At 43.3% G+C, this 24,454-nt stretch overlaps 1 protein-coding gene across 3 annotated transcripts in view; it reads right to left on the bottom strand.

Moving 5' to 3' along the window:
* Positions 1–24,454, bottom strand: part of RARB (retinoic acid receptor beta) — a 985,731-nt gene that overhangs the window by 468,404 nt on the left and 492,873 nt on the right. The gene's annotated exons all lie outside the window — the stretch shown is intronic.

The raw sequence follows: 24,454 nt of genomic DNA, 5'->3' as shown, positions 1-24,454 counted from the left end.
GAATGGGGAATTGCGTCCATGCATAGACTACAGGGGTCTTAACGCTATCACCGTTAAAAATAAGTATCCTTTGCCCTTGATATCTGAGCTCTTCGATAGGCTTCGGGGAGCAAGGGTATTTACTAAACTAGATCTGCGGGGTGCTTACAACCTGATTCGCATCCGTGAGGGGGACGAATGGAAGACGGCTTTTAACACCAGGGATGGGCAATATGAATATCTGGTGATGCCCTTCGGGCTCTGTAATGCCCCAGCCGTTTTCCAAGACTTTGTGAACGATATCTTCCGGGATATGCTTTCCACCTCGGTCGTAGTCTATCTGGATGATATTCTCATCTACTCTCCAGATATTGACTCCCACCGGAGAGATGTTTGCAAAGTCTTCGACCTCCTACGGGCAAACTCCCTCTATGCCAAGTTGGAGAAGTGTATGTTTGAGCAGGAGTCCCTACCTTTCCTAGGCTACATCATCTCTGCCCAGGGATTGGCTATGGATCCTGCCAAACTACAGGCTGTGATGGACTGGCAGGAACCCCATTCTCTTAAAGCGGTGCAGCGCTTTATGGGGTTCATTAATTATTATCGCCAGTTCATTCCGCACTTCTCAACTTTGGTAGCTCCCTTGGTTGCCCTCACCAAGAAGGGGGCGAATCCCAAATTGTGGTCTGAGGAGGTCTCCAAGGCCTTTAACTCTATAAAATCACACTTCGCTAGCGCTCCCATCCTACATCGCCCCGATGTTGATAAGCCATTTATCATGGAGGTGGATGCCTCTTCTGTTGGTGCTGGAGCAGTCCTCTTCCAAAAGGATGCTCAAGGTCGGAAGCATCCTTGCTTCTTTTTCTCCAAGACCTTCTCACCAGCAGAGAGGAATTATTCCATCGGGGACAGGGAGTTGATAGCCATGAAGTTGGCTTTCTCGGAGTGGAGACATCTCTTGGAGGGAGCACGTTTTCCCTTCCAAGTCTTCACAGACCATAAAAATTTGGTGTACCTGCAGACAGCCCAGCGGTTGAATTCTCGCCAGGCCAGATGGTCCTTATTCTTCTCCCGGTTTCATTTCACCCTCCATTTTCTTTCTGGGGAGAAGAACATTCGGGCCGACGCTCTCTCTCGCTCCGTTGTGTCATCTGCGGAGGAGGAGCCTCGGCTTATTGTCACCACCGAGAGCTTGAGAACTGTGGCCCCGGTTTCGCTAGAGTCTGTGCCCCCGGGCAAGACTTTTGTTCCATCCAATTTGCGACCGGAGGTTCTCTCTTGGGCACACTCGTCCAGGGTGGGTGGACATTTTGGTACCAAAAGGACATCTGAGTTACTGGCGAGGACGTACTGGTGGCCGCATATGGCTCGTGATGTCGCAGAGTATGTTCGGGCGTGTGTCTCTTGCGCCAAGAACAAGACTCCTCGGCAACGGCCAGCTGGTTTGCTTTTTCCTCTGCCGGTGGCGGACAGGCCCTGGGAGATGGTCGGGATGGACTTTGTGGTGGGCTTACCCAAGTCTCGTAACTGCACCATTATCTGGGTGATCACCGACCATTTTTCCAAAATGGTGCACTTGGTGCCTCTTCCACGGCTACCTTCTGCACGGGCGTTGGCTGTCTTGTTCGTCAAGCATATCTTTCGCCTAAACGGTATGCCAGACAAAATTGTTAGTGACCGGGGTCCCCAGTTTGCGTCTCGATTCTGGAGAGAGCTTTGTCGTCTACTCAGTATTGAGTTGAATCTCTCTTCGGCATATCATCCCGAGACGAATGGGTTGGTAGAGAGGGCCAACCAGACCTTGGTCACATATTTACGACATTTTGTTTCTGCCAGGCAGGATGACTGGGCATCCTTGCTACCGTGGGCAGAGTTTGCACTTAACAATGCCGTAGCCGACTCCACCGGTCAGACTCCATTCCTCCTAAATTACGGCCAGCATCCGCGTGTTCCTGTGCCCATGCCTGTGTCTTCTGCTGACTCCAGGGTGGCAGACTGGGCTGTGGAGGCACGGGACATTTGGGACCGCACGCAGGATGCCATTCGGGCCTCCAAGGAGAGAATGAGGTCCTCCGCCGATGTTCATCGGCGCCCCGCTCCGACCTTTGCTCCTGGCGACTTGGTGTGGCTCTCCGCCCGTAACATCAGGCTGCGAGTTGAGTCCACTAAGTTTGCTCCTCGCTACTTGGGTCCCTTCAAGGTTCTCGAACAGGTTAATCCTGTGGTCTATCGTTTGGCTCTTCCTCCACGCTTGGGTATCACCGACACCTTTCATGTGTCCCTCTTGAAACCCGTATACATGTCCCGATTTTCCGAGTCATCTGCCGGGACATCGGATTCGTCTACGGACGATTACGAGGTGAACGCTATTTTGGGGTGCAAGGTGGTACGCGGCAAAAAGTTCTATCTGGTGGATTGGAAGGGTTATGGCCCAGAGGACAGGTCATGGGAGCCTGCTGAAAACATTCGGGCCCCACAGCTCATTGCTGCCTTCGAGCGTAGCGAGGCCCAAGGAGGGGGGGCCCTAGGAGGGGGGTAATGTTAGGTCTCGAGTTCCCGCTTCTGCACAGGAGGAATCTCGAGCCATCTCCGCTGTGGTCTCCCATTCTTATCCGGCCGCAGTGGAGTCTGCTCAGCAGGGACGTCGGTCCCAGCGTCTTTCTCAGTCTCACTCTGTACAGAGAGTCACTGCCGCTTCTTCAGCTTCTGCCATTAAAGCCAGTGCTGGTCAGCAGCGAGCGGACTTCTCTGGGACTAAGTCCTTGTCTGCACACACTGAGCATGCCCAGGGCAAGATCCCCCGTTGGAGATCGAGGGTCATGTGCTCAGGCTCTGCAGCACATTCCATTGGTCCTCTTGGCAGGTCTTGGAAGGGCAAAGTTTCTGTGGCCACTTCCTGTGCTGCAACTATATAAACTGCGCATGACCGCACGGCCATGCGCTAGTGTACATTTGCTTACGTGTGTTTGTTGTGAGTGCAAGTCGTCCTTGGATACCCCTTCCCTATTGAATGTCTGTTCGCGGAAGGTGTATGGTTGTAATCTAGCGCCCGACTTATCCTACAGCACTAATCACACGGTACATCGTCCAGTTGCTGTGACCGCCAGTACGGCGCCGTGCACTTCCTCTGTGCTTTCCTTACCCAAGCCTGGGTGGTTAGTGGCGTTCGTCAGTGCGGCACCGCATGCACTCTTGTGCCCTTATATTGTTATTCAGCTTCCTTACACACCCAGTTGCGGTGTTGTGCCAGCAAGGGTCTAATCGGACTTCAATCCTAGTTGGGGTTGAGTTCGCTGACTACTTGCTCGCCTTCTATGTGCGGTACCGCGATCCTGTGACGCAACAGGATCGCTTCCTTCACGCTGGGTGAAGTTTAACCCACGTGTGTATACTTATGAGACCGCCATATAGTCCGTCATTACTTAGCAGCAGGTTCCATCTCTGCACGGTGGACCCCGGGCTGCGAACGCACCATACACTATCTGTCTTATTATTTGGTGCGTTCCGCTAGCCCTAACATACAGTACCATGTAAACCTATGGAAAACCAAATCCGCTGTGCCCATGGTGCGGAAAATACCAAGTGGAAACGCTGCATTGTATTTTCCGCAGCATATCAATTCTTTGTGCGGATTCCGCAGGGTTTTACACCTGCTCCTCAATAGGAATCTGCAGGTGTAAAACCGCAGGTGAAATCCGCACAAAAAACGCAGGAAATCCGGGGTAAATCCGCAGGTAAAACACAGTGCGTTTTACCTGCGGATTTTTCAAAAATGATGAAGAAAAATCCGCACACGAATCTGCAACGTGGGCACATAGCCTCAGAGTCACCACTTGAATTACAGTAGTATATATAGCAAAATAAGTACATATATCAATACATGAGCACAAATATTACATTTAAAGTGCATAGTGCACAGAATCAGAGCCTGGTACATGTAAGGTGCATAATGCACAATCAGAGCCTGCTATGTGAAAAGTACATAGTACACACAATAAGAGCCTGGCACGTGTAAAGAACATAGTGCACAAAATCAGAGCCTGGTACGTGTAAAGTGCATAGTGCACACAATCAGAGTCTGGCAAGTGTAAAGTGCATAATGCACACAATCAGACTCTGGCAGCTGCAAAGTGCATAGTTCACACAATCAGAGTCTGGCAGGCGTAAAGTGCATAGTGTACAGAGTCTGCTACGTGTTTAGTGCATAGTGCACACAATCAGAATCTGCTACGTGTAAAGTGCATAGTGCACACAATCACAGTCTGGCAGGTGTAAAGTGCATAGTGCACACAATGAGAGTCTGGCAGGTATAAAGTGCATAGTGCACACAATATGAGTCTGGCATGTGCAAAGAACATAGTGCACACAATAAAAGCCAGGTACGTGTAAAGAACATAGTGCACAAAAGCAGAGCCTGGTACGTGTAAAGAACATTGTGCACTATGCACTTTACACGTACCAGGCTCTGATTTTGTGCACTATCAGAGTCTGGCAGGTGTAAAGTGCATAGTGCACACAATCAGAGCCGGATACGTGTAAAGTGCGTAGTGCACACAATCAGAGCCTGGTACGTGTAAAGAACATAGTGCACACAATCAAAACCCAGTGAGGGTACGTGCACACGATTCGCAGCTACTGTGGGTTTGATTTCTAATGAAATTGGATAAATGCAGGGATATCAAATAAAATCTTCAATTCCTGTCTGTGCTATACTGTAGCTTTGTACAACTATGAACTGATACAACTCTGTGCAGCTACCAAGGGGCAGATGAGGTAGTCGTCCCAAGCCCCGCGCTCTGAGTGGAGCACCCAGAGCATGCCAATACAGTTACACTCTACGGCAGGGCAGGGAGACTCGATCACCCTGGACTGACACCTTGCCGCTATGGGGGCCCTTGAGCAGGAGGGCGAGGGGCCCACTGCCAGCACCATACCGTCCACCTGTCATTCAAAGTTAAACTGTATCAGTGACCAGTGTTCAAGAACTTTATTGTTTGAAATGCATATGGTTCTTCTTAAACATCAACCCTTATTTTATATTTGCAATGTTGTCTCAGACATCCTAATTGATGTAGTACCATTTTAAAAAGAATTCTTCCAAATAAAGCCGAATGAAAGAATTTAATCAGCCACCCTGGTGTGTGAGCTGGATCCATTTTCACACTGTTCAAGTTGCCGAGTGCTGTGCAGCAACAGCATTCCTGTGCTCCTATCCTGGACTGGAATTACGCCTCAGGGGTGAGATGATTTTCCATTTATTTACACGGTATCAGATATGACAAAATAGAGGATTTTGTGGATATAGTCCGCGCTGCCGATAATGACATAAAGTCAAGGTGTTCAAATAGACAAAAAGTGGTTTAACTCAACGCGTTTCAAGATTCAAATGACCTATTCCTCAGGACATAACCACAAGTGTACACAGACAAAAAAAGATGGCTGTACAAATAGATCAAATTTTCAAATCTGGCACCAAGCTAACATCACATGACGAGCAATGTCAGGGTTCACAGCGTTAACACATGGTGTGACACGTGACATGCAGACTATTCAATTGTACATTAAGAAATCAAAATCATATTAGTAATAATATAATTGATTCATATCTAATTCTTTTACATTCATATGGAAGAAAAACATTTTTTTCCTTCATTTTGTGTTAAGAAGAAAAAGCCAGGATTTACTGTAATCTCTGCAGATTAGTCCTGGCCGGAGAAGTTGTCATGTCGGTTTGGGACAGAGGGAAAAGACGGGAAATGTGAACGATTCCATCAGAAAGAACGTCAGCTGTAAGTCACCATCTATAACTGTACTGTACTCTCCTATATGTTCTGCAGGACTCTTATCTACCACTATATGATCAACATATGGCGGTAATAGAATAATAGAATGTTATATTTGGAAGGGACCTTCAGGGGCATCTGGTCCAACCCCCTGCTCAATGCAGGATTCACTAAACCATCTCAGACAGATGTACTTCCAGGCTTTGTCTGAAGACTTCCATTGAAGAAGAACTCACCACCTCTTGTGGCAGCCTGTTTCACACATTGATCATCTTCACTGTCAAATACTTTTTTCTAATATCTAATCTGTATCTTCTCACTTTCAGTTTCATTCCATTGCTTCTTGTGTTTTCATGTGCAAATAAGAATAAGGATGATCCCTCTACACTGTGACATCCCATCAGATATTTGTAGACAGCTATTAAGTCTCCTCTTTGCCTACTATTTTTCATGCTTAACATTCCCAGATCCTTTAATCGTTCCTCATAGGACATACTTTGCAGTCCACTTCACTTTTGTGGTAGCTCTTCTCTGAACTTGCTCCAGTTTTTCAATGTCTTTTTTAAAATGTGGTGTCCAGAACTGGACACAGTATTCTAAATGAGGCCTGACCAAGGAGTGGAGGGGGGATAATTACGTCAAGTGATCTAGATTCTATGCTTCTCTTATTGCATCCTATAACGGAGTTTGCCTTTTTTGCTCCTGCATCAAACTCTTGACTCATGTGCAGTCTGTGATCTATTAGTATACACAAGTCTTTTTCATACATGCTGTCGCTTAGTTCTATTCCTCCCCAAAATGTTGAACAACACTGGGGCCAGAACAGAGCCTTGAGGTACTCCTTTTCAAACACTCTTGCAAACATTTATTACCATGCTTTGAGTACGATCACTGAGCCAGTTATGAATCCACCTAATATTTGTGTTGGTCTTTGTTTAGCGATTTTTACTAGTTACAGCCCCGTCATCAATGAGAGTCTCCTACATCCACTATTAGGGTGCATCACCATAGTTGTAATCAGGGTTACCTGGTTAGTGGCCCACTCAGAAGTTTCCTTCCCACCCCCCCGAGACAACACCCTTGCTATGCCACTGGCTCTGTAATACAATTATGGTATATGCATAAAACCTCAAACATCGCAGTAGAGCATTACAGCTAAAGCTAAAACATAACATCCATAATAATATTATTACGGTAGTAAAATAATAAGAATAAAAATGATAAGACCATCTTTTTCTCCAACAGGATGACACATCTTCACCTGATTACTGGCTTTTGACTATTGAAGTAAAGGAATAATTTTGAAGCCACAAGGGTACAAGGATTACTTTCTGACAAAGTCAGGGAAGAAAGTTTTATGTTTAACAGTACAATGTGACATAAGCTTGGGATAAGGTATAAAAGAAAACAGGCCTTTGTCTTCTGGCATTTATCTAATCCACTTCATAGGAAGCAGAACTCACGTTAAGCAGGTCCTTGCCTTAATCAAAGAGGATCACCACCTTATATGTTGCTGTCATAACTCTCATGATTCAGCCTGAATTGTCCAGCTTTGTACTATTGATTTTCAATGAAAAATTATGAAATTAAACAGACTGAAAACATCTAACACAAGAAGCGGGCCTTTTTATAGTAATCCTCTACTTATTTTTACATTTGCCCAAACTGTGCTGATCGGTAGTGTATCCGACAATCAATATTCACACAGGGAACATTTGAAAAAGTCATTAGTCTTCAGTCAACTTTACAATCACTACAGAGTTAAGCTACTTAACCCATTTCTTGCCAAATTAAAATTTTTCCAAGTACGGATTTTTCAGAAAAGGGCGTACCAATATTCAATTAATAATAACAATGACATGATTTCCTATTTTGAAAACATTCATTTTACAAACACAACACAAAAAATTGGACCTAATTATAAAAAATTATAAAATCTTAATTGCTAGAAGCTAAAGATTAGGCGTCCCAATAAAAGGACATTGGTAGATAATGGGTTAAGTCAGAAAACTGCTCAGTGGAGAGGCTTCCAGAGAAGGATGCTCATTCATTGGCCAAAAATATACAGGGTTCCTGTCACGATAAGCTGCAGCCGCTGATGCGGCCTAGCCCATAGACGCCCCCACGCCGACAGACCATGTTGGCGTGGGGAGCGTGTCCCTCGGGGATGCAATACGGACCCTTTATGTCGCAGAGGGGGACCCGGGCCTATCTGAACTAGGGGAGGGCAGAGACCGGGGTTCTGTGGCAGCTGAGTATGTGGACAAGGAAAGAGACACGTAGGACTTGATTACACCACATAACTTCAGGTATAGAGAAAGTAAAGTTTACTAAAGTAAAGTCACACAGTACATAAACCAAACATGACTATGCCAGGCTACCGATTCCTCACCTACCAGAAGGATACCACCCAGTGGACCCCAAGGCACCAACAGATCACCGAGGCACACATAGGAGGGACACCAGGACACAGGCAGGACATCAGAGTACACGAGGTCATTAGGACGCAGGCAAGACATCAGGACACAGACAAGGCGTCAGGACATCAGGGTACATGAGGTCATCAGGACATCAGGGTACATCAGGTCATCAGGGTACATCAGGATGCAGGCAGGACATCAGGACATCTGGACACAGGGTCACCAGCAGACATCAGACGGGAGTCGTTCGGTTCCGGACATCCAACACGACCTACAGGCACCACCACAGTCATCAGGCTCCAAGCTCCAGGCAGCGGTCATCAGGTTCCAGACTGCAGTCTTCATGCTCCGAGCATTGAAACTAGGAAGGAACTCAAGCAGGATGGTGCTAGAACCGCAGGATTGCTGGGCTTGCCAGGAGCTAGAACCACATGGTAGCCAGAGCACAGAGGAGTCGATGCTCAGCAGAAACACCGGTTACAAGAGACTCAAAGTCACTGGGTGCGAGGCTCCAGACGCAGAGGGATTCCAGGAACATAACACAGCAGACACAGTTCAGACAGGTTCAGGTACAGGACAGGTGCAGGAGCAAGGATTCAGGCCTGGATATACCGCCTCCAGGACAGGCGCCAGAACAGGACATAACAGGAATCAAGGCAAGGACTTTGGTACCAAAACAGACAGGAGAGGTGCAGGAACACAAAACACATAGCAAAGTTCAGGAGCTTTGTGAGTAGCTCAGGCCCCGCCCATAGGGCAGGGGAACTGTATATAGGAGCTGCCCCTCAGCAATTGGCTGGGGACAGCATTTCAAGTACACACACTAACCCTGATAAAAGCAGGGGAGGTATGACTGCGCACGCCCTTAGCACAAACAGAAACCATTACAGCACAATCAGTGCAGGAATTGAGGCTCAGGGAACCTGGCAGTGGCTGCACGCCCAGACACACGTGGAAAGTCATGCACCAGCTGCAAATGACCTTGCAACCCGTGAACAGCTTCCACAGCGGCAACCAGGGACCACACATGCAGATGGTCATGCAACAGAGCAAAGACCTAACCACCCATGTATGGCTATGCAGTAGAGCAGGGAACCAAGCAGGCTCCATACAGGTAACAGCCAACAGTATCCCAGCTCAATTAGGTGGAAAGGAGCAAAGGGTTAAAGCAAAGACATGCATTGTCATGCCGAAAATCAGATATAGATAGAATGGCATAACAGTTCCCTTCCAAGAAGGCCAACCATTTAACATATGCATCCTGGTTTACATGCTAAACAGAGGCGGTTTATTTTGGGTTATTCCCAGGGTGGATAAAAATCAATGTTTTTTATTAAAAAATCGGATTTTTTTTTTTTAAATCGGATTTTTTTTTTTTAAATCGGATTTTTTTCAATAAACTGATTTTTCAGGAAAATATTTTACCTGGTTCTTCCATCATGAGATAAAGCTGAGTTGTTTAACTCAGTAGAATAAAGGCTGTATATGTGTAACATTCACAATGCCATGCTCTTCCAGAGGTTTCTGTAGGATTAGTGGGCAGTTTCTCTCCTATATTATCACAGACGCTCGCTTTACTTACGCAGTTCTCAAAACTGAATTTGACTCCGCCGAGGTCCCAGCCTCTTCTTCACGGCAAAAATGTTACAACATGAACAGAGTTGAGAAAAAGACCTTAATCCTATTGTTCTATAAACCTATGAATACAGAATCAACCCCTTCAGTGCCAAGTCCAAGAAGTTAGACAATATGTTTCTGATTGTTTGGAGTGGAATAGATCTGCACAACACAAGAAAAATGTGAATCTAAGTGTGAGGAGGAAGGGCAAGCAGACAAGAAAATGAAAGTGAAACTTTGAACACAATACTGCAGCATAGCCACAGACAGACAAGTCTGGATCTGTTTGTGTGTACGATCTGAGGTTTATTACATTCTTTCCTTATAATGGCAGCAGGCCGTAAAAGAGACCCAGTTTGGGAATACTTTATTGAAGCTCCTTCGCCTATCGGTAAGGCAGGCATGCGTGCAAAATGCAAACGATGCAACAAAGAGATGCAAGGCCTGGTGGCGCGAATGAGCCAACATCATGAGAAGTGCGGTGATGAAGATGACCAAAGAAACACTTCTGAACAGGCAGGATCTTCAGGTTGGTAAACATTTTTATTGAATCCTATTTCTAAAGACTGAACTGTCATGTGTGAGAAAAATTATATTTCTTATTATTACTGCATGTTACTGTCATTTGGTACAGTTATGAAAGAAAACAAATATTCCTTTTGGGGCAGGGGCAGTGATGTGTTGTGTACAATAAGCAGAAATTGTATAAACAATAAAATAACAGCATTGACTTTTTTTGTTTAGGGGAATTCATGGATTCTGGAAATTATCCACCTCCAAGATCACCATCATCCTGTTCTACAGTTTCAGAGTTATCCATCCAGGATAGTGCTTCATTAGCAGCAGCATCATCATCGGACACACACAGCCACATATCACCATCACCCAAAAGGAAGAAAAAACCTTTACCTCCTGGAACCACCATAGATAGGTTTGTGATAAGAACTAGCAGATTAGAAAAAGAGTTGATTGATGAAAAAATTGCCCAGTTTATTTATGCAACGAACTCTTCTTTCCGTCTGACTGAGAACCCACATTTCATTAATATGGTTCAGTCACTGAGACCAGGATACAGTCCACCCAGCAGAGCTGATGTTGCAGGGAAACTGCTGGATCAAGTGTATGACAGAGAAATGGAGCAATGTGCAACAGCTCTGGAGGGTAAAATTGTTAACCTAAGTATTGATGGGTGGAGTAATGTCCACAATGATCTTATTGTATGTGCTTTTATAACAACAGAAGAAGGTAAAGTCTTCCTTGCACAAACAACTGATACGTCAGGAAATGCACACACAGCAGAATACTTACAAGAAGTGGCAGTAAAAGCTATAACGACATGTGAACAAAAATTCAAATGTCTAGTATGCAGTTTGGTCACTGACAATGCTGCAAACGTATCCAAGATGAGAAGAGATTTAGAAGAGCAGGGAGGGAATACAAAGCTGCTAATAACATATGGCTGCAGTGCTCATTTGCTGCACCTCTTAGCCAAAGACTTAAGTGTTCCAGAAATAAAGGCTAATGTTGTTGAAATTGCTAAATACTTCCGTAATAATCATTTTGCTGCAGCAGCTCTGAAAAGGATGGGTGGAACCAAGCTAACGCTCCCACAAGATGTTAGATGGAACTCTGTGGTGGACTGTTTTGAGCAGTATATCAAAAACTGGCCTATTCTGATGACACTTTGTGAAGAAAATCGAGATAAAATAGATGGCACTGTCACGGCCAAAATCCTCAACATTGGGCTTAAGAGAAATGTTTGAACATATGCTGAGCTTCCTGAAACCCATCTCTCAAGCTTTAAACAAAATACAGAAAAATAGCTGTTTTATTGCGGATGCTGTTGAAATTTGGAAGGAACTGAGTGAACACTTAAAAACAGAACTACACATGGACAGAATTAAATTACAAGCAGTAAACAAACGAATGGGACAAGCACTGACTCCAGCTCATTTTTTGGCAAATATTGTCAATATCCAATATCAGGGTCAAAACCTAAGTGCTGAGGAAGAGGAGTTAGCTATGACATGGGTATCCAGCAATCATCCATCTTTAATGCCAACTATAATAAACTTCAGAGCTAAGGGGGAACCATTCAAGAAATATATGTTTGCTGAAGATATTTTAAGGAAGGTCACACCAGTAAACTGGTGGAAGTCACTTAAGCGCTTGGATTTAGAGACTGTTCAAGTAATGATTTCACTTTTAACAGCAGTAGCTTCTTCTGCAGGCGTTGAAAGAATATTCTCTTCCTTTGGACTCATTCATTCTAAATTGAGAAATCGGTTGGGACCCAATAAAGCAGGAAAGCTTGTTTTTCTTTTCCAGATTATGAATAGGAACAAAGAAGAAGATGATGATGAAGATGGCGACAAGTGAGCTACAGAGGACAGCAGGGACAGTAGTATTTAAGTTTTTCATGTGTCGTCTGGGCTGACAGTCTAAGTTTCTTATAATATATATATATATATATATATATATATTTTGTTTAGCCAAATTAGTTAACAAACATGGATGTTTGTTTAAGCAAATAACTTATGCTGTAATGTTGTTATTGTTTCAGTTGAATAAATCTATTTAAATTGTTATTAAGGTCAGGATTATTTTTCTCCTTCCTAAGTACAACAGAACAGTGGTGTCCAAATATGAATGATTAACCCATTAAACTGGGGAGAAAAAAGTAATATAAAAAGTGATTCTAAAAATCTTCATCTACTTGCATGTTAAAGTAGCAAGAACTAGTTTAGGTAGAAACTTTGATTTAAATCACTGATTTAAATCAAGCCTTACTGACTAGTGATTTAAATCGTGATTTAAATCGTGATTTAAATAAGTTAGATTTAAATCAAATCCACCCGGGTTATTCCCATAAAAAATCATGTTCTCTGATCCCGATGATAGAGGATAGTTCATTGATTGTTGTGGATGCGACTATGGGAACCCCAGCGATCCTGAAGACGGGACTCTGCAGTTCAGCCATCAATGGATTGGAGGGGCGCATATTTGACTTCTGTTCTATTCATTGTTAATGGAACTGATGGAAATTGCAGAAGCACAGTGCTCAGCAGTCCTATAGATAATGAATAGTGTAGAGGCTAAGTATGCACAACTCTGCTACATTCAGGAAAGAACAGTAGAGCCCTGTTCTCAAAATCTCTGGGGGGCCCAACAGTCATATACCCAGTGATCAGCAAGTTATCCCTGATCCTATAGACTGGAGATAAATTCATTTTTTGGAGAATAACCCTTTGAAGAGCTAGGTTGATTTGCCTATTCTTCATAATTAAAGTATCACACACGAGTAAAAAAACAAATATGCTCACACATACACTCAAATATTCACACACACAATCACACATACAAACATACAGACACACTGACACATTAATACACAGAGACCCACACACATATACTAATCTTCCATTATATAAACATTAGGCTGTCAGTCTCCTTATTCTGCAGATCTTATTATTTTTAAAAACAAGTCCTGGAGGCAGATTCTCATGCAGATCTGCATCCGACCTATAGTCTTGAACAGCTCATTTACACATAGGAAAACATGGATTTCTCTGGAATCAGACATCAGATCGCAGACATCAAGGTATCATTTTACTCAAATTTATTCTATGAAGTAGCTTTTAAGAATAAGCCAGAAAGCAAAAAGACAGCAGTCTGTCCTTCTTGAGAAACTCTGTGTTTATTGTAACTTTATTCCACACATGCTAAAACCACTGAACACAGATCCTCCAACACCTGACATGTTTGAAAAGTAAACTTCCTTATCCATAGCTATGGATCTGCAGTCTACTGTGATCTGAGGGAAAGAGACTAGATGCTATGATGACTCCTATGCACATCACAGCACACAGAGAGGGATTCCTGCTTTTCATTACTTTTTTTAGCACACGGAAACAAGCTATAAAAGCATGGAGGAAATTAAACAGCAGTGCTGAGCTGTCTTGATCTGAATCAAGGTAACACACTTGTTAGAGAGCTCTGCAAAATATTTCTGTCTACCTCCGCCTGTTTCTTCCCCCTGCTCCTCACTCTATCACTTTTCCAAATCCCTCAACACAGAGTGTAATGGGTTGTGTCGCATAACCTTCCTCAAATTAGACAGATTTCTGTTTGGGTTTTTTTCAGTGTGGATGACAAGATCAGGAGGTTGGAGAAAAATACTCTGATAAGTACATACAAAAAGATTTATATGAAAAGGTATATTACAAAGAATAGTATTTGCCTGCACTATTGATTTATGGAAAGTCTGTGGAAATAGTTACATTTTAAGTAACATGTTTTTAGGAACAAAAAGGGGGTGAAGCAGCTTGATTACGCTAGTTCAAATGCAGACAAGAGGATCATTCTGAAGGGCGCCACGTCTCAGGCTGGTGCAGCGCAGCTATAACGAGCCAGTGGGAAGACGGAAGAGACCACACTTCCAAGGTAAATAAAAGTCAATAATTTCTTAATCTGTATTCTTTATAATGACCCAAAAGGGATTTAAAACCAACGCGTTTCTGGCGAGTCACTCGCCCTTAATCATGGCATAACACTTGTATTACTATGATCTTATTTAAAGAACAAAAAACAATCGTATCATGGTGGACAAGCACATGATGTAAATGCCATTAACAGGGCAACCACAAGAGTGGGGATACACCTCAACACTAATGGAGTATTTAGATCAGTATGTATGATTGCAAGAAAAAAATAGGGGTTGGAATCAATGCCCTATATCAAACTCTAGGAGTAACTATATTATATTACACAATTAATGTAAATAAAGTATAATTCACAAAATCTAAAAAATCACAATCTATGTTGCAAAAAAAAAATGGGGGGCAGAGATTCAGCAGGAAATACTCAGAGTAGATGCACGTTCAGGGAGAGAAAGCGGTTCTATTGCCCATAGATCATCTAAATATTGTCCTCATTCTCACACCAATAAGGCTGGGATCACACATGCGAGAAATACGTTTCAGTCTCGCATGGTAATACCCGGCATTGCCGCCGTCACTCAGTGGAGCGTTGGCCGCATAGCAATACATACAGCCGTACGCTCCGCTCCTAAGTGACGGCGGGAATGCCAGGTATTACCATGCGAGACTCGGACGTATTTCTCGCATGTGTGATCCCGGCCTTATTATCACCACCCAGCAGATCAAATTCTTGGCTAGAGGTCTCAATTTCATCCCAGACAGAACTTTGATATTTTTTCAAACTATACAGCCAGTAAACAGTTTTGCCCGCAATTTGACAGTCAAAAGACACTTTCATAAGAAAAACAATGCCATTCTGGAATCTGAGTCTACCAACTTGTCTACCGGCATTAATTAGTTTTCTGATTTATCCCTTTGGACTTACTCAGTGGTCCTCCACAGCCACCCACACAGACGGACATACGCTAGACCTCATCTTCACCCGCCTCTGTTCCCTATCTAATCTCACAACCTCTCCCTTCCCCTTATCTGACCACCATCTACTCACCTTCTCTTCCTTGTCCTCCTCACCTGCCCCCACGTCCAACCAGTACCACATCCTCGCAGAAACCTTGCACACCTAGACATTCACAGACTCTCAGACTCTCTTCTACCCCGGTCCTTCATATCTTCACTCCACGACATGGATAGCGCCACCGCTTTCTATAACTCCACCCTCACATCAGCCATAGACTCAGTCGACCCTCTCATGCATGGCAAAGTGCGACAAATCAATATGCAACCCTGGCATAACAACCTCACTAACAAACTCCGACAAGCATCCAGGGTCGCTGAGCGGCGTTGGAAAAAAACACGCCTGCCAGACAACTTCACCACTTTCAAACAAGCTACACTTGCCTTCAAACTAGCCCTCACTTGTGCTAAACAGACCTATTTCACTAACCTTGTATCTTCACTATCCTACAACCCAAAACAACTTTTCAGCACATTTAACTCTCTCCTCCGCCCACAACTGCCACCTCCAACTCCCCTAATCTCTTCTGAGGACTTTGCCACCTACTTCAAAAACAAGATCGACCAAACAAGGCAAACCTTTACTTTTCCACCACCCCAACCACTCCATATACCAGACCTCTGCCCTTCCCCAATAACTTCCCTTTCTAACATCACTGAAGGAAAACTTACTCACCTCCTTTCCAAATCACACCTCACCACCTGTGCACTTGACTCCATCCCTTCACACTTGCTCCCCAACCTCACTAACACGCTCATTCCAGCCCTAACCCATCTCTTCAAACTATCGCTATCTTCTGGTTCTTTCCCCTCTGCCTTCAAACATGCCACCATCACACCCATCCTCAAAAAAGCTAACCTTGACCCAACCGCTATACCCAGCTATCGTCCCATATCACTGCTCCCGTTTGCTTCCAAACTCCTTGAGCAGCATGTTCATGGTCAACTTTCCTCCCACCTCTCATCTAACTCTCTCCTTGACGACCTCCAATCTAGCTTCCGCCCCCACCACTCCACCGAAACTGCTCTAACCAAAATTACTAATGACTTACTCACAGCCAAAGCTAACAGACAGTTCTCCATCCTCCTCCTTCTCGATCTGTCCTCTGCTTTCGACACAGTCGACCACCTCCTACTGCTACAGATTCTATCTTCCCTCGGCATCAAAGGCCTTGCCCTCTCCTGGATTGCCTCATACCTTTCCAACCGCACATTTAGCGTTTCCCACTGACACACTACCTCCTTACCCCACCCCCTCTCTGTTGGAGTCCCTCAAGGCTCTGTCCTAGGGCCTCTACTTTTTTCCATCTATACCCTTGGCCTAGGACAAATTATAAAGTCCCATGGCTTCCATGCGGACGACACTCAGATCTACCTCTCTGGCTCAGATGTCACCTCTCTTCTGTCCAGAATCCCGGAGTGTCTGTCAGACATATCCTCCTTCTTCAACTTTCGCTTCCTAAAACTCAATGTAGACAAAACCGAACTCATCATCTTTCCTCCATCTCGCATACCCCCTACCTGAACTATCTATTATAGTAAACGGCATCACGCTCTCTCCCGCACCTGAAATCCGCTGCCACAGGGTAACTCTCGATTCTACCCTGTCCTTCAAACCACACGTCCAAATCCTTGCCATCTCCTGTCGCCTCCAACTCAAAAATATTGCCAGAATCCGTCCATTCCTCAGCCCGCAATCTACTAAGACTCCTGTGCATGCTCTCATCATCTCTTGCCTCGATTACTGCAACACCCTCCTCTGTGGCCTCCCCGCTAACTCCCTTGCACCACCTCCAGTCTGTCCTCAACTCTGCTGCTCAGCTAATCCACCTTTCTCCTCGCTGATTTACAAAGCCATCCACAACCTGCCCCCTCCCTGTATCTCTGAACTAATCTCCCACTATCTTCCCTCACGTAATCTTCGATCCCCCCAAGACCTCCTTCTCTCTTCCACACTTATTCGTTCCTCACACAACCGCCTCCAAGATTTCTCCTGAATATCCCCCATCCTCTGGAATTCCACGCCTCAACACGTCCGATTATCCACAGATGGAACCTGAAAACTCATCTCTTCAGGAAAGCCTACAGCCTGCAATAACCATTCTGCCGCCTCACCAACCGCCCGAGCTGCCGCCATGTCACTGACCACCCGAGCTGCCGCCATGTCACCGACCACCCCAGCTGCCGCCACGTCACCGACCACCCAAGCTGCCGCCATGTCACTGACCACCCGAGCTGCCACGTCACCGACCACCCGAGCTGCCGCCACGACCACCCGAGCTGCTGCCACGACCACCCGAGCTGCTGCCTCACCACCTCCAGTGCTGCAGCATACCAACCTCCTGTCTCTTCCCCACTATCCTGAAGAATGTAAGTCCGCAAGGACAGGGTCCTCTCCCCTCTGTACCAGTCTGTCAGTGTAAATTTGTTTACTGTTAACGATATCTATAACCCTGTATGTAACCCCTTTTCACATGTACAGCACCATGGAATTAATGGTGCTATATAAATAAATAATAATAATAATAATAATCCCCTAGTCAATGAGTAAACAATATAAAATAAAATGTTAGTTATCAGGGGAGCAAAGGGGAATTATAATTATTAGTAAATTAGAGCCACTTTCCAACAATACCCATCAATTAAGATGGGAATAAACCTGTAATCTTGAAGGAATTGTTCAACACTAGGAAAAGCCTTTCTAATCACCTATATGGCATAATGCAAGGTAGTCAGACCCTTTTAGTCTTTATTATCACTTTGGCGTTACATTGATTTAGTAGTGGAACCAATAGTATGGCCATTTCTATAGGAGCCGCTATGAGCCGATGTTCATAATTTGAGTGACCAAGAGCATCCAGCATGGCAGAATATTGCTCAGACATCCATTGATAGTGGCCATGCTGTGTAAGTGCAGGGATTTCTGCATGTGATGCTCATACTTTATACTGAATTAAGCGAGATATTTAAAAAAAATTTGCTTCTGTTTTTATAATTTGCATATCATTAACATGTCTATCGATCCTGTGATTATCAAAATTCCAAGAATTTTCTTTATTGGTGTTGCAATTTCAATGCTTACTAGTGTACTTTAATTACCCCAGCATCTGTATGTCTAAATCAGCCAGTGGTCACCACGAGATAATACAAGAATACTAGATAAAGAAAATACTTACGGTACATAAGTTCTTATCTAAATAGATTTTTGAACTGGACAGATTCTATTTTATGCACAAAGGGAAGTGTCCGTCATTTACTGATTGGAACATGAAGAAACTAGGAAAATGAAGAACAAAGCTCTGCCAGCACATGGTATTCGGAGCCGGCTTGTAATTTTAGATCACTAACATGATCATTACTCCTCATTAAATAAGTAATAGATATCTATGGATGTTCTCAGATACTCTTGTTCTTATCCCACATGATCACATGCAAAAAAAAGAGACAGCTCTCCACAACGCCCTATGCTTGCATCTTCTAGTTGCACAAAGTAATTATTAAAGAAAGTAATTACTTTAATATACACATTAACTCCCAGCCATTAAAATCCTCCAAAACACAGGGACATGATGGCTTAGGCTATTAGAAAGCTTGGCAGTCACCCAACACCAACAATAGCTTCTAATTAATTGATCTCACCTCTAATCTGCTATTGTTAGCCTAGTGCTGATCATTTGTTTGGTCTGCAGATCCTATTGCTCCTTTCATTTGATTGTATTTGTTACTGTACCCTCTGTATCTCTTTCAATTAAGCACAGGTTAAGTGGTTCAACCGCAAGAGAATAGGAGATAATGGCACCAATAAAAGTAATCTCTTTAATTTGCTAAATGGATTACAGGGAAACCCCAGCCAAAGTGAAGTCATACTGAAGCAAGTGGCCTTGACTTGAACTATCTAATGTTTAACCTTCGACATGCCAAATGCTATGTAACAATGTCAAGAATACAGTGGGCTCCTATTGTCAAGGATGGCTGCACGCTCTGTCAAGAATGTAAAAAAAAAAAACAACAGGAATCTGTTCTGCATGATCTGCCTTTATTATCTGTCATTCCTTAGCAGTGTCCTTCTAAGGGTGAATGACCACCACAATAACAACTTTATGTCAAACATCACCAATACTTCCAAGATAGTTCCAAGTCAGTGGCAAGCCTTGCGATATTAAATCACTATTATTGGTTACGTGGCCCTTTAAATTCCTAGAGTCCTAGTCTTCTAAACATGTATAACTCTTCCTAAAAATCCGGCAATTCAACGATTAAACAAATTTTAAGATTTGTCGAGAAGCCAGTTTACTTACGCAACGACTATCAACTTTCACTTTTTACTTCTTCAATTTGAAAGTAGATACAATTACACGTAAAACTCAAGATATGCTCTCCTTCTTCAGGCTCCTGGGAGGATATACAAGCTGAGGCTCAATATTGCAGATTCTATGGTATAACATTGTTCAGATTTCTATGCCCATATTTTCCTGAAATTCATGTGAGTTCTGAGCTATTTGCCTACTTCTCTTCAGACACACTTGCAGAAGTATGATATCACAGTATTTAGAGAATCCCCGGATTGCTGCATGTGGTATTCATTTCCTTTACAAGTACATCTGGTAAGTTCTACTTCTTGATATTACAGATGGAAGAATGGAATTTATGAACCAATAATTGTGAAGTGTCCATGGGAAGTAATCCCAGCAGATATCAGAGCTGTCTATGTTTTTATTGCTACAAACACTCACACATTATGTTAGCATGATTTAGTATTTTAGACACTATGTGCCTTTACTTTTTCGAGACCATTCCTAATTAACCCCTTTAGCCCAGGACTTTTTTTTTTCTGTTTTTCCTCCCATTCTTCCCAGAGCCATAACTTTTTTTTATTTTTCCACCATACAGCCGTATGAGGGCCTGTTTTGTCGTTTGACGAGATGTACCTTTGAATTAAACCATTCATTCTGCCAAATAATAAAAAAAAAAGTGCAAGTCCACAATGGTTTTTGGAATTTTTTATTTTCCATGTTCAACATATGGTAAACCTGACTTTGGAATATGATTCTCCAGGTCAGTATGAGTACGCCGATACTAAACTACTAAAATACTAAACTATTTTTTTTTAATAAAAATATATTCAACAATGTGTCTTTTTTTTTGCCTTTTGATGACATTTTCAGAGACCTGTAACATTTTCACTTTTTCGGAAATGGAGCTGTGTGAGGGCTTATTTTTTGCTCCCTAAGCTGATGTTTTTACTGATGTTTTTGAATGCCTTTTATTGCAAAATTGTGAAGACCAAAAAATCATAATATCGGCGTTTTGATTTTTTTCTCGTTAGGTTGTTTACTGATCAGATAAACTTATTTTATATTTTGAAAGATTGAACATTTCTGAACACATCAATACCAAATATTCCTTTTTTATTAATGGTTTTATTTTTAATGGGGGTGCTTTGAACTTTTGTGTTTAAAAAAAAAACAAAAAACTTTTTACTGGTTTAAAGGTACCTTCACACATAACGATATCGTTAACGATATCGTTGCTTTTTGTGACGTAGCAACGATATCGTTAAGGAAATCGTTATGTGTGACAGCGACCAACGATCAGGCCCCTGCTGGGAGATCGTTGGTCGCTGAACAAAGTCCAGAACTTTATTTCGTCGCTGGATCTCCCGTCGACATCGCTGGATCGGCGTGTGTGACACCGATCCAGCGATGTCTTCACTGGTAACCAGGGTAAACATCGGGTAACTAAGCGCAGGGCCGCGCTTAGTAACCCGATGTTACCCTGGTTACCAGCGTAAAAGTAAAAAAAAACAAACACTACATACTTACCTACCACTGTCTGTCCCCGGCGCTGTGCTCTGCACTCCTCCTGTACTGGCTGTGAGCGTCGGTCAGCCGGAAAGCAGAGCGGTGACGTCACCGCTCTGCTTTCCGGCCGCTGTGCTCACAGACAGTGCAGGAGGAGTGCAGAGAAGCAGAGCGCCGGGGACAGACAGCGGTAGGTAAGTATGTAGTGTTTGTTTTTTTTTACTTTTACGCTGGTAACCAGGGTAAACATCGGGTTACTAAGCGCGGCCCTGCGCTTAGTAACCCGATGTTTACCCTGGTTACCCGGGGACTTCGGGATCGTTGGTCGCTGGAGAGCTGTGTGACAGCTCTCCAGCGACCAAACAGCGACGCTGCAGCGATCCGGATCGTTGTCGGTATCGCTGCAGCGTCGCTTAATGTGAAGGGGCCTTTATAGTCTAGTTAGGAGATTTAAAGCTGTGATTGCCCAATCACCTGTGCTGTACACAGTAGATCTCCTATTAACACCATCCACAGGCCAGCATTCACAGGAGAACAGTGATAACAGGCATGGGAATCTTCAGCTGTCATGACAGCTCATCTTTGCCCCGCAGTCACTTGATTCACACACTACCTGTCTGCATGTGTTAAATGTCACTGTCAGCGATTGACAGTGGCATTTATCTGGTCAACAGCCATGGGTGGATCTCAGATCCGCCCGAAGCTGTTAGAGGCACTTGATGGCGGATTAAGTCATCTGTCAAGTATGAGGAAAAATGTGTGCTTAGTGTCTCAGTCTGCATGAAAAGCAGGGACACAATCGATGACGTAAATATTATTATTATAGCGCCATTTATTCCATGGCACATTACATGTGGGGAGGTATATACATAACAAAAGCAAGTACAATAATCCTAAACGATACAAGTCATGACTGGACAGGAGGAGAGAGGACCCTGCCCATGAGGGCTCATAATCTACAAGGGATGGGTGAGGATACAGTAGGCGAGGGCAGAGCTGGTCGTGCAGCAGTTTACGGTCATGAAGGGGTTAAGAGTTGCTCCAGACATGTACTCTACAAACAGTTTCTGTCAGAGATAGGTCATCCAAATCATGTCCAAAGAAACAGTTTAAGATAAACATCTGGTTGGAGAACTTTTTCATGACTTTACAATGCATATACATATTAATTTTAATGGTACAAGTGCAAACAAAGGATCTGCCATTTTGAAGTCCAACATGACCGATGTAGAAGAGACATCGGAGATGTCAGCAGGTAAAAAAAAGGATCGCAATGCTTTGGTAATACTTTAGTCCTGCCCCTGGTCCCACCCAGGATCACATAATACTGTCTGTAAAATGACAATTTCTGGGTAAAGTTTGTGTAAACTTCACTCCTGTTTAGCCAGGGACATCACAGGGACATCACAAATTTACCAAAACTAATTCCAAAAAATTGGAACAGTTGGCATGTAAGCTTTACATGATAACTTGGACAGTGTTTGATAGCTTGACTGAACTCCAGGATAGACTTTCTTCACTTAGTTTCAAAGGTCAATAATTAAAATATGTCTTAGAGAGTAACTTTTAATATTTTGATGTCCTTTTAGATGTAAGCAGATCGGTACTATGCTTTCTGTTGCATCCTTACTCCCCTCTATGCGTATGCTCAGGCTGGGGCTCCTGAGCATGACACACTTCTTAGGGGATTTTTTTTTTAGCAATCTGTAGGAGGTTCAAGAACTGGACCACTACTGATCTGTTTGCAGTTAGGACAACATTCCCACATGGAGCTTTTTGGTGAGTTTTTGATGTTGCAGATTTGATGCACTATTTTTGCACCCATTAAGTAAAATGGGATACTTGCATTTTTTTCTTAAAATATGCAGCATAAAAAAAATCACGAAAAACTTATTTTGGGTACAAATAACACAAAGATTTACAAAAGTTAACAAAAGACCAAAGGTTTAGTAACTTATTAAATGAAACCCCCTATTTTTCATTCTGGGATTATTTATATGTACCCTCACTTCTGTTAACATTCAGGGTGCGTAAAATTTTCTTTTTTCTTTGCAGAACACAGTATCATTCAAGGAGTCTCATTGATGACATAATATACAAGCTTGTTTTTCAGCAATTTCATCATAACACTTTTCTCTTGAGCTTGACAAACCTTCTCCTATTGCTAATCTTCACATTTTCTAATGTCTGTAAACGACACTCCATCTCCTGGAGGAATGTACATGTACCACATCCAGTGGATTATCACTGGTTACCTATATTATCATCCTTTTCTAAATATACAGTTAGGGCCAGAAATATTTGGACAGTGACACAATTTTCGCGAGTTGGGCTCTGCATGCCACCACATTGGATTTGAAATGAAACCTCTACAACAGAATTCAAGTGCAGATTGTAACGTTTAATTTGAAGGGTTGAACAAAAATATCTGATAGAAAATGTAGGAATTGTACACATTTCTTTACAAACACTCCACATTTTAGGAGGTCAAAAGTAATTGGACAAATAAACATAACCCAAACAAAATATTTTTATTTTCAATATTTTGTTGCAAATCCTTTGGAGGCAATCACTGCCTTAAGTCTGGAACCCATGGACATCACCAAACGCTGGGTTTCCTCCTTCTTAATGCTTTGCCAGGCCTTTACAGCGGCAGCCTTCAGGTCTTGCTTGTTTGTGGGTCTTTCCGTCTTAAGTCTGGATTTGAGCAAGTGAAATGCATGCTCAATTGGGTTTAGATCTGGAGATTGACTTGGCCATTGCAGAATGTTCCACTTTTTGGCACTCATGAACTCCTGGGTAGCTTTGGATGTATGCTTGGGGTCATTGTCCATCTGTACTATGAAGCGCCGTCCAATCAACTTTGCAGCATTTGGCTGAATCTGGGCTGAAAGTATATCCTGGTACACTTCAGAATTCATCCGGCTACTCTTGTCTGCTCTTATGTCATCAATAAACACAAGTGACCCAGTGCCATTGAAAGCCATGCATGCCCATGCCATCACGTTGCCTCCACCATGTTTTACAGAGGATGTGGTGTGCCTTGGATCATGTGCCGTTCCCTTTCTTCTCCAAACTTTTTTCTTCCCATCATTCTGGTACAGGTTGATCTTTGTCTCATCTGTCCATAGAATACTTTTCCAGAACTGAGCTGGCTTCTTGAGGTGTTTTTCTGCAAATTTAACTCTGGCCTGTCTATTTTTGGTATTGATGAATGGTTTGCATCTAGATGTTAACCCTTTGTATTTACTGTCATGGAGTCTTCTCTTTACTGTTGACTTAGAGACAGATACACCTACTTCACTGAGAGTGTTCTGGACTTCAGTTGATGTTGTGAACGGGTTCTTCTTCACCAAATTAAGTATGCGGCGATCATCCACCACTGTTGTCATCCGTGGACG

Source organism: Ranitomeya imitator, chromosome 6 (genome assembly GCF_032444005.1).
Source record: "Ranitomeya imitator isolate aRanImi1 chromosome 6, aRanImi1.pri, whole genome shotgun sequence".
Taxonomy (NCBI): Eukaryota; Metazoa; Chordata; class Amphibia; order Anura; family Dendrobatidae; genus Ranitomeya; species Ranitomeya imitator.
This window is presented reverse-complemented; position numbering and strand designations above follow the sequence as displayed.